Source organism: Amblyraja radiata, chromosome 7 (assembly GCF_010909765.2).
Source record: "Amblyraja radiata isolate CabotCenter1 chromosome 7, sAmbRad1.1.pri, whole genome shotgun sequence".
Lineage (NCBI taxonomy): Eukaryota > Metazoa > Chordata > Chondrichthyes > Rajiformes > Rajidae > Amblyraja > Amblyraja radiata.
This window is the reverse complement of record NC_045962.1, coordinates 9898256-9909901: the sequence shown is the minus strand read 5'-3', so window position 1 is coordinate 9909901 and position 11646 is coordinate 9898256. Positions and strand designations below refer to the sequence as shown.

At 44.6% G+C, this 11646-nt stretch overlaps 1 long non-coding RNA gene and 2 other non-coding genes across 3 annotated transcripts; 2 read left to right on the top strand and 1 right to left on the bottom strand.

Annotated features, from left to right (window-relative positions):
* The first annotated feature begins 3353 nt into the window (after window positions 1–3353).
* Window positions 3354–3571, top strand: LOC116975703. The gene has a single exon (XR_004412706.1). It is a non-coding gene; the product is annotated as a small nucleolar RNA U3 (small nucleolar RNA).
* Window positions 3357–11638, top strand: LOC116975023. The gene is made up of 3 exons (XR_004412514.1): window positions 3357–3569; window positions 9404–9412; window positions 11628–11638. It is a non-coding gene; the product is annotated as an uncharacterized LOC116975023 (long non-coding RNA).
* Window positions 10920–11137, bottom strand: LOC116975701. The gene has a single exon (XR_004412703.1). It is a non-coding gene; the product is annotated as a small nucleolar RNA U3 (small nucleolar RNA).
* Window positions 11639–11646: the final 8 nt, after the last annotated feature.

The window sequence follows — 11646 nt, the reverse complement described above, 5'->3', positions numbered from 1 at the left end:
CGGAGCCAAAGAGCCTGTTTCCTCACCGTGTCTCTAAACTAAACTAAAAGGCAACCAACAATATTTGGATCACGGAAAAAAACTTGGTTCTAGTGCCTCGCTTTCTTTAAAGAATCACAAATATCTGAGAAGAAAGATGCTGTAAAAATATGGGATATATGAGCATAGTATACGTCTGAATAGTTTATTATTTTCATCTTAAGGCAGATTACTTTTAATAAAGTATCATCAGTCCAATTAAAACAAGCACTGGAAGAAAATGAATACAGTGTCTACAGAACCATTGTGCAATGACTAAATGGTGGATGACACACTGGTGGGCAAGCATTGCCGATGTCAAAACATGACAGACAGTCCAAACTTCCTGTGTTACACCCAGTCATTCATCTATACATTGACCGACTACTAGCCCTATTTGACTGTATAAATGAGTTATCTGTAACTCAAATAACCAATCTGTCAGTTGGGCAAGAAATCTGAAGGTCAATCAAAAGTACTTGAATACTTAAGATTCAAGATTCAATTTAATTGGCACATGTACCAATAAAGATACAGTCAAATTTGAGTTACTTTATAATTTGGAGAATAAATTCATACTTATTTTTTGCCAATTAGTTGTAAATTTCCTTCTCTTTATTTCCTTCTCTTTAAGTTATGCTTTTGAAAGTGTATTCCTGTTTCGCCACACTCGTTATATCATATCTGTACAAAATGATACTGATGAATGGATCAAGGAAATGTGCAAGGAATATTCAAACATTTTAAAATCCTATTTTATGGACAATCTGCCTTGTGTGAAAAATATTTTACAAATTCATAATTCCTTTGTTAATTTGAAATGTTTTAATACACGTTTGCAATGTTAAAATTCGATGGCAATTGCAAGATCATGCTCCATTTTTGAATCAGTTGGGCAAGAGAAATAGAGGAAGTCGGGATGTGCTGGCTTCCTGTACAGTTCAGAAAATGTGTGATGTTAAATCTCGTAAAACTTTCTTAATCAATGAACAATTTAAGTTCCTGCCCCTATCTTTGTTCCTAGTTATCTCATCATTCAGTCACAATTACTTTCCAAATGGTAAAAGATAAATAATATTTGCAACTAAAATATGTTTTCATCATCTGCGGCTTTTTTAATTATTTTTTTTAAAGTTTGACGTTAACTAAAGTGTTATTTCTGCCAGCATCATTAGGACTGCCACCAGACACATGTTCTCCTAATTTAGCATTTCAAAGGGTTTGCTCCCGTTGTGACTCCCTTGTCCATTCCTTTGTCCCCACCTCTTGTACGGCACCTTTCCATTTCAAGGTTGAGGTCAGTTTATTGTCACGTGTACCAATTAAGGTACAGTGACATTTGAGTTACCATACAGCCATACTAAAGTGAAAAGCAACAAGACACACAGTCACATAAAAGTTAACATAAACATCCATCACAGTGGATTCCACATTCCCCACTGATGGAAGGCAATAAAGTTTAATCTTCCTCGTTGTTCTCCCACGGTCGGGGCAGACAAAACATTCGCAATCGGGGCGATTAAAGCCCCCGCAGCTGAAGGTTGAAGACCCCGTCGGGGTGATCGAAACTCTCGCGTCGGGGCGGTTGAAACTCTTGAGTCGGCCTCTTCTGACCAGAGACCGCGTTAAAATCCACAGGCCCCGCGATTGGAGCTTCATTCCCCGGCAAAGGGATCGCAAGCTCCGCGATGTTAAAGTCCCACAGACTCCCACGGTTAGGAGCGTCTGGTCGTTCTCCAGGAAAGGCCGCCAACTACACGATGTTAGGCTGCAGTGGGGACGGAGATACGATACGGAAAAGAATTGCATCTCCGTCGAGGTAAGAGATTGAAAAAAAAGTTTCCCCCAACCCACCCCCCCCCCACATAAAACAAACCAAGGAATACTAAAACATACTTTTTAACACATACTAAAAATAACAAAAAGAAGAAGGGTCTTGACCCAAAACGCCACCCATTCCTTCTCTCCAGAAATGCTGCCTGTCCCGCTGAGTTACCCCAGCATTTTGTGTCTCCCTTGTTGGGTAAATTAAGGAAAATGATAAGTCTCTGAACCTCTTTAAACTTGAAGAACCTCTTGATGTTCTCCTTGGTTGCTTCCCACCAGTGTGTCGGAGAGTCAAGGAGGGGCTTCACCATTCTCCAACATGCGTAGTCCCTCTCTAGCTCCTCAATGTTCTCTGGGGTCAACAGCTTCACATTTAACTTCCACGTCCCTCTGCCTGCCTTCCGGTCCCACTGTAGGTGACAGGAAGCCTGAAGGAGGCAGTGAGATCGGCGTGTCTGAACGTGACGGCGTTCCACGTGAAGAGGAAATCTATCCGGGATCAGACGGAACCGGCTGCTCGCTCCGCACGGGTGAGGCGTACACATTAATCAGCCGGAGCGGAGAGCCCCGGTACATTACATTCACTACCAGGAGACGCCCCCAACCACCTGGGTGATGGTGAACCTCTCTCCCCGCAGCAAGACCACAGACCGGATGAGCGACAGTCATTGCCTCCCGACCATACCGACAGTCCGTGGGGGCCACCATCGCGACCACCTCCGACAGCAGCGGAAGTGTGACAGCCCGCACTCCTGCAGAAAAGTCACGTCCGCCTTGACGTTGGCCAGGTACTGCGAGGCGTTTACACATCACGCAGTTCTTCACACTGCGCACGTTTAGCGATGCGATCTTTAGCTCCATTATCCTTACAAAGTCACTGACTGCCATCTTGTCCTCATGCCCACCGCTTTGGTGAATTGCAGCACCGTTTCAGGGCTCAGCTACTGGGTGCTGGCATCCTCAAGGAGGGGGGTCTCCTCTGGCGTAGCTAAAACTGCAAACCGTGGTCCATCACGGGTACTGACTTTTCCACCATCGAAAGGATTGATGGGAAATGCTGCATCAAAAAGTTACCTGTGTCCCTCTTTGACTGTGATATTGGCAACCTAATCTCCCACCTGCAACACTTCATATTCTATGAATTTGCTTCTACATTAGAATCACCATATCAAAATAAGTTGCAGATTGGTTTCATTTATGTGTACACATTTTATTGATTGATTATTTTGCTGATAGATCGGGTCCAGAACGTTACTGCGATAGTTGCCAACATAGGAGCAAACTATTGGCTGGTTGGTAATTTATGCACATTAACATGCATGCTGGGAAATGATATAAACTATATTTCTCCGTCATTAGTAAGTTTATAAATGACGGGAAAAGATCGATAAAGCTTGTGTTTAATTCCCTCCTGGATTTGGTCGGGGGTCGAGGACCTCGGGTTTGGTCGGCCTGACTCAAAGGTGTCTTGCTGGGCATGGAGAGCGGTGCGGCGACTGCTGAAAGGTAAGGCTATACTTTTAAGGATCATTTCTATAGTCTGTGACTAGAGAAATCGTGTACTAAAGAGTAAGGTCTCACCAACCACGATGAGGAGCTGCAGCGTTCCCTCCTGAGCGCGAAGCGGTCCTCCGGCTTTGTTTTATACAAGTGCTGGTGGATATTGATGACCGTTCCCTGTCCCCATTGCGGGGGTTGTGGAGGGAGGAAACGCAGTCTGAGTGGTTGGCTTTATTATAATAAAAAACAGATTAACATTTGTGCCTGAGCACGATTCATGACACTTAAACTTGGTGATTTTTTATGACCAGCGCGGAATCAGGTTCAACAATATTTCTTTAATATTTCTAAAAAGGGAGAGAAAGGAAGTTTGCAGCTGGGTATGTCAGGCCAGTTATGGGGAGCCGATGATTGGGAGATGTAGGTAGATTTGGGTGGAACGCTTGTTGTTCCGCAGGAAAGAATTACTACTAGTTTGCGGTCTGATATAGTGTCAGTGGAAAGTGTTTTTTACAGAACTGGTGGTGCCTTGGAAGAACTTAGTGGATGAGGCTTATGAAAGGAAAAGGCTGAGATATGTAGAGTAGACAGCAGAAGTTGAACAGCGGGGATGGAGAGCAAGAGTATGTCCGGTAGGGGTGGGTTGTAGAGGTTTCATAACCACGTTGCTATCACAGTCACTGCCTCAAAAAGGCTGGCAGCATCATCAAGGACCCACACCACTCTGGCCACACACTCATCTCCCCACTACCTTCAGGTAGAAGGTACAGGTGCCTGAAGACTGCAACGACCAGGTTCAGGAATAGCTACTTCCCCACAGCCATCAGGCTATTAAACTTGGCTTGGACAAAATTCTGAACATAAATAACCAATATTCTGTTTATTTGCACTTGATCAGTTTATTCATTCATGTGTGTATATACTTATACAATGATATATGGACACACTGATCTGTTCTTTATTCATGCCTACTATGTTCTGGTGTGCTGAAGCAAAGCAAGAATTTCATTGTCCTATCAGAGACACATGACAATAAACTCTCTCTTGAACTCTTGAGAGCTAGGAATTTGTGGACAGAGTTTGCGTCAGGCAGTAATGCAGGTGCCAGAGGCAGCAGAGCAAGGCAGTAATTGGATTTCGTGGAGAAAGAAAACGTATGACATGCTGTATGTGTATTTCTTCGTAACTGTAGTCTGTGTAAGAGTATTCTGGTCTTATGCAAGGGTGACATCTGTGATGTTACAAGTTTGATGATGGGCTAGGATTAGTGGAAGATAGGATGCAGGTGTTGAGTATTTGTTAGTGAGCTAATTGGCTACAGCTTCCTTTGTTTAGTACATACTAATAGAATAGGTGGAGAGAGCAGGTATTGAGGAGGAGGTATATAGTGCATATAGATATAGTGTATATAGATACACTTGCATCTATATGATTCATTTTAAGAGCTAGCTAACATGTAAGTAGCTGGGTTTTTTTTGCATAGTTATTTATTGTTGTTATCATGTTGGTATATTTAGTTAGATAGTTAGATAATACTGGCTTTGGGCTTGGGTTTCTTAGAGCACACGTACTTTGTGTTTTAAATTGTAATTTAATTGTTTCATGATGGATGTGTTCTTAACTTGATGTTGTAATTATTGCCGTTTATTCCTAGGCAGAACGGAATCTGATAGTCATGGTCTTAAACCACAGTACAATTTACTAATCCTGCACCTTACTGTAGTTCTTCAGAGTTGGTCTAAATCTAGATTTGGTTTGGGGGTGCCTGTATTGACACAATCTGTTTCCTTTCTGTTTTCATCTTCTGAATAATTTGTTTGTTTCCACCCAGAAGGTAGACACAAAAAGCTGGAGTAACTCAACGGGACGGGCAGCATCTCTGGAGAGAAGGAATGGGTGATGTTTCGGGTCGAGACCCTTTAAGCCAGCATCTGCAGTCCCTTCTTACACATTGTGTTTCCACCCAAGATCTCTAAAGACCGAGTCGCTGCTAGAAGTGTCTGCTCCCATTCTGTCAAATGTTGGCGTAAGATGGGATAAACTTCATCTCCAATGATGTTGCCTTGATATGCAAGTCTCATTTCATTCAAAGTATTTCTTTGTCAGTTAAAGTAGTGTCTGTTCTATCATGGCCAGACGACATGTTAAATTTTGAACTGTCTGTATGCCCCTGTCTGTTTCTGTTTTTTATAGCATCCTGCTCCTCTGTGTGATTCACTACTGCAGTCACAATGGGCATTGATGGAGGTATTTCTCCAGGCATTGCCCATGTGTTGCTTGTATGTCTATTTTGGCAGGGGGTGGAATTTTTCTCAGCTGGAGCTGTCCCTCCCTCCAGGTATTCTGTGCAAGATGGAACTGCAGATGCTGGTTTACACTGAAGATAGACACAAAAGTTCTTGATTAGAACGGGTGTCAATGGTTATGGAGAGAAGGCAGGAAAATGGGATTAGGAGGCAGAGATCAGCCATGATTGAATGGCGGGGTGGACTCGATGGGCCGAATGGCCTAATTCTACTCCTATAACTTGTGAAAATGTTGGAGTAGCAGCGAGACAGGCAGCATCTCTGGAGAGAAGGAATGGGTGACGTTTCGGGTGGAGACCCTTCTTTGATGGTGTCATGTGCCATAGTTTGGTTTTCCCCAGTTATTTTGAACAGTCTGTATGGTCCTGGTTGTGAGCAGGCTTTGATGTCCATGGTATACAGCAAGAGGTGGTGCAGTCAGAACACTGGATGTAACACATGTCCTTGTACCCGCTCCCTCAACCCCAGCCAGTCCGTTCAGGCGAGGCAGAGGTTCACTTGCACCAACCTCATCTAATGTATCTATTGTTCTCGGTGTGGGCTCCTATATATCAGATAGACCAACATTTCAACTCCCCTTCCCATTCCCATATTGACCTTTCTGTCGTGGGCCTTCATTGTCAGACCGAGGCCACTTGCAAATTGGAGGAACAGCACCTTGTATTTAGCTTGAGCAGCTTACAACCCAGCGGTATGAATGTTGATTTCTGTAATTTCAAGTAATCCCTGCATTCCCTCTCTCTTCTCTTCCCCACCCTAGTCGGCCTGCTAGTTCCACTGGCAGGACCACTTCTGAAGAAGGATCATGAAGATGTCTGAAGAGGGTCTCAACCCAAAACGTCGCCTATTTCCTTCGCTCCATAGATGCTGCCTCACCCGCTGAGTTTCTCCAGCATTTTTGTCTACCGTAGATTTTCCAGCATCTGCAGTTCCTTCTGAAACAACTGTTTATATCCTGATTAAGAAGGAACTGCAGATGTTGGAAAATCGAAGATAGACAAAAATGCTGGAGAAACTCAGCGGGTGAGGCAGCATCTACCAAGTGAAGGAAATAGGCAACGTTTCGGGTCGAGACCCTTCTTCAGATATATATATCTTTATATCCTTGTATCCCTTGATCACCTCTCCCCCAGCCAACTATGGGCTCCACCCTTCCTTGGTCATCAGTTGCCAGCATTGTTTTGATCTGGCCTTTTTCTACCTCCCCTCCCCTCCTCTACTTTAAGACTGAAGAAGGTTTCTGACCCGAAACATCACCTGTTGCTATTGGACCCGTCAAGTTATTCCAGCACTTTTGGTATAAACTAGCATCTGTAGTTCACATTCATGTGGTGTTTGGTTTAGCTGGACTGTTGCTGGGCCTGTTGATGAAGTCGGTGCATTCTGCTGCACTGTAGGATTCACTGCTGCAGTCACACACAATGAACCCTTCGTGGAGATTACGTCTGTAATTACAGCGGCGCACCACTGGGTGGGAGTGTCGGCCACAAATTGAGACCGTTTGTAGTTACAGCGGCGCACCACTGGGTGGGAGTGTCGGCCACAAATTGAGACCGTTTGTAGTTACAGCGGCGCACCACTGGGTGGGAGTGTCGGCCACAAATTGAGACCGTTTGTAGTTACAACGGCGCACCACTGGGTGGAGTGTCGGCCACAAATTGAGACCGTTTGTAGTTACAACGGCGCACCACTGGGTGGGAGTGTCGGCCACAAATTGAGACCGTTTGTAGTTACAGCGGCGCACCGCCTGCTGTGCAAGTCTTCTTGGAACGAGCAGCCAGGGATGGTGCTGGAGGCTGATGCATGCAAGATACTCGAGTAGCAATATGGATATGGAGGGATTTTGGGTTAGGACTCTGCATATTCATAAGAATTTGGTCAATGTATGCTGCTACCCTGAAGGAGCCACTACAACACACAATGGCCCATCCTGGAGATATTTCTCCAGACATTTGTCCAATGCAGAGTTTTCACATCTGGGACTTTGTTTTCCCCCCTTTATTCTAATTGTTTCCAGTTAATACACCAAGATCTTTCTAGACCTTCTAAATGTGAGGGTGTGATCAAGGGTGTCGGGATATTTGAAACCACGAAAGTTGTGTATTGTCAGACTTCAAGTACAGCTTCAAATTGACCTGGATTTGGTCTTTATCGAGATTGGAGATGCAAGGCCTGTATTTCTAGCACTCTTTAGTTTAATGGAATTAATGTTAAGGAAAGATTAATTATGGCCTAATTAGTTGTCATAAGTGGTAGGAGGAGTATTAGGTCATTCGGCCCATCAAGTCCACTCTGCCATTTAATCATGGCTGATCTATCTCTCCCTCCTAACCCCATTCTCCTGCCTTTTCCCCATAACCCCTGACACCATTATAAATCAAGAATCTATCTATCTCTGCTGTAAAAAATATCCATTGACTTGCCATCTGTGGCAATGAATTCCGCAGATTCACCACCCTCTGACTAAAGGAATTCCTCCTCATCTTCCTAAAGGAACTCCCTTTAATTCTGAAAAGCTTTTGTTGCATGCTAACCAGTCAGCAGAAAGACAAGACATGATTACAATCAATCCATTTACAGTGTGTAGACACATGATAAGGGAACAGCGTTTAGTGCAAGGTAAAGCCAGCAAAATCTGATCAAGGATAGTCTGAGGGTCACCAATGAGGTAGATAATAGCTCATCACCGCTCTCTGGTTGTGGTAGGATGATTCAGTTGCCTGAGAACAGCTGGGAAGAAACTGTCCCCAAATCTGGTGGTGTGCGTTTTCACACTTCTATACCTTTTGCCTGATGGGAGAAGAGGGAGTGGCCAGGGTGCGACTTGTCCTTGATTATGCTGCTGGCCTTGCCGAGGCAACGTGAGGTATAAATGGAGTCAATGGAAGGGAGGTTGGTTTGTGTGATGGTCTGGGCTGCGTCCACAATTCGCTGCAATTTCCTGCGGTCTTGGATGGAGCTGTTCCCAAACCAAGCTGAGATGCATCCCGGTAAAATGCTTTCTGCGGTGCATCTGTAGATGTTGGTGAGAGTTTTGGGGACATGGCGAACTTCCTAAGCCTTCTAAGGAAGTAGAGGCATTGATGTGTTTTCCTAGTCGTTGCTTCAATTTAGGTGGTCCAGGAGAAGTTGTTGATGATGGAATTTGAAGTTTTCAACCATCTCTACTCAGCACCGTCAATGCAGACTGGGGTATGTGGACCGCTTCACTTCCTGAAGTCCATCACTATCTGCATTGTCTTGCTGGCATTGAGAGAAAGGCTGTTGTCTCGACACCAGGACACGAGGTTCTCAATCTCCTTCCTGTACTCCGTCTCATCATTATTTTATACCCGGCCCACAATGGTGGTGTAATCTGCGAATTTGTAAATTGAATTAGATTTGTACATGAAGCACAGTCGTGGGTGTACAAGGAGTAAAGAAGGGGGCAGAGAACGCAACCTTGTGGAGCATCAGTGTTGAAAATTATCGTAGAGGATGATTTGTCCCCTATCCTCACTGATTGGGGTCTGTTGGTCAGGAAGTCGAAGGTCCAGTTGCAGAGATGAGTGCTGACACCAAGTCCTGCTAGTTTGGTGTTGGGCTTGGATGGTATGATGGTGTTAAAGGCAGAGCTGTAGTCTATGAATAGGAGTCTTGTGGCACCACCTGGTGGTCAGACCGCTTACTGTCGAACCCTCGTCAGTGGTTACGAGGACTGTGACGTCATGGGTTAAGGGGAGTGTCCTGCTGCATCAGCAGTTTTTACCTAGAGATCGTGAGTTAACAGGTAGTTGAGCTCGAGTCAACACCCTCGCTCAGCAGCAGGAGCAATGACTCAATATGTTAGAGAGTCCCAAACGCACATGTATGTTATTTATCTCACCGAATAAAGTAACCGTTTGATCACAAAGTTTGGACTGGCTACAATCTGATGAAGGTGTCTGCCTTATTCAGGGATGTGTAGGGCCAGGGTGATGGCATCGTCCGTAGACTGGTTGTGGCGTTAGTGGGGCAAGGCCGCTGGGTAGATTGGATTTAATGCGTTCCATAATGCATAACCATAACGAGAGACATTCCATCTCAAAACATTTCATGATGGTGGATGTCAAGGCCACTGGACGGGTCTAGGAGATGGTGGGGAGCGTAGTAATGGAAAATCCCCCTCCTTCCCTGCACCCCCCCCCCCCCCCCCCCCCCCCCCACGAAGGTCTACACATTCCCTGCCATCTCACTCGCCCTCCTCTGTACACTCATCTCCAAAACATGAGTCCCATATTCCCTTCCACCCAGATCTCTCCCTCTGGTTTTACATTTCAATGCTCTCTGTATTTGACATTTTGTTCCCTTTCACCTTGAGCCTTTGACACTCAGTCCATCCATTTGCTAATAACACCTTTGCCAGTATCCACTGAACACTAGCCAGGCTTTATTTCCCCCAGCTCTTTCTCCCCTGTACTGCATTAGTGTGAAGGTTTCTAAACTCTCATCTGTCTGGTTCTTCTATGGATACTGCCTGTCCCATAAGATCGTAAGGAATAGTAGAATTAGGCCATTCGGCCAATCAAGTCTACTGCACCATTCAATCATTTCTCACTCCTAACCCCATTTTCCTGTCTTCTCCCCAAAACCTCTGACACCCGTACTAATCACAAATCTATCTGTGCCTTAAAAATATCCACTGACTTGGCCTCCACAGCCTTCTGTGGCAAAGAATTCCACATATTCACCACCCTCTTATTAAAGAAATTCCACATCATCTCCTTCCTAGAAGAACGTCCTTTAATTCTGAGACTATGACCTCTCGGTCTCAGTCCTCCCAGCACTGTGTGTTTACTTGAGGTACCAGCATCTGCAATTTTGTCTGGTATATAACTAGATGTTACCCTGAATTATAATTGACACCATTGAGTTGAAAATCAAATTGTAAATCCCCTTCTAGTCCAGCACCAAGCATGGTGGAAACCCAGAATTAATCCCAGTTGCCTCCTATGAGACTGAAAATGGAGTTCAATAAACTTGCCTGGTTTCTCATGGTTGGATATTATGGGTTGGGGTCATTAGGGTTGAGTTAGAGTTTCAGTTTGTTGATAGCCGTTGTATGAAAAACTACAGCACCGTTTTGGAAACAGTGACTTAGCCTGCTTGCAGCATTCATTTTCATACATCTTGAAGTAACTTTTCAGTGCAAGGCACTGCAATCAAACCAATGACTTAAGAGGACACATGGTAAAGAAGTACACAAGATAAGGCACAAATGTTCATCTGCTTTTTATTATAATAAAGCCAACCACTCAGACTGCGTTTCCTCCCTCCACAGCCCCCGCAATGGGGACAGGGAACGGTCATCAATATCCACCAGCACTTGTATAAAACAAAGCCGGAGGACCGCTTCGCGCTCAGGAGGGAACGCTGCAGCTCCTCATCGTGGTTGGTGAGACCTTACTCTTTAGTACACGATTTCTCTAGTCACAGACTATAGAAATGATCCTTAAAAGTATAGCCTTACCTTTCATCAGCCGCCGCGCCGCTCTCAATGCACAGCAAAACACCGTTGAGTCAGGCCGACCAAACCCGAGGTCCTCGACCCCCGACCAAATCCAGAAAGGAATTAAACACAAGCTCTATCGATCTTTTCCCGTCATTTATAAACTTACTAATGATGGAGAAATATAGTTTCTATTCCTCTATTATTTCCCAGCATGCATGTTTATTTGCATAAATTAGCAACCAGCCAATAGTTTGCTTCTTACCGACCCGAAACGTTGCCCATTTCCTTCGCTCCATAGATGCTGCCTCACCCGCTGAGTTTCTCCAGCATTTTTGTCTACCTTCGATTTTTCAGCATCTGCAGTTCTTTCTTGAACATAGTTTGCTTCTTTGTTGGCAACTATTGCAGTAACGTTCTGGACCCGATCTATCAGTAAAATAATCGATCAATAAAATGGGTACACATGAATGAAACCAATCTGCAACTTATTTTGATATGTACAGTAGAGAGTGTCGTGGTTTAGGG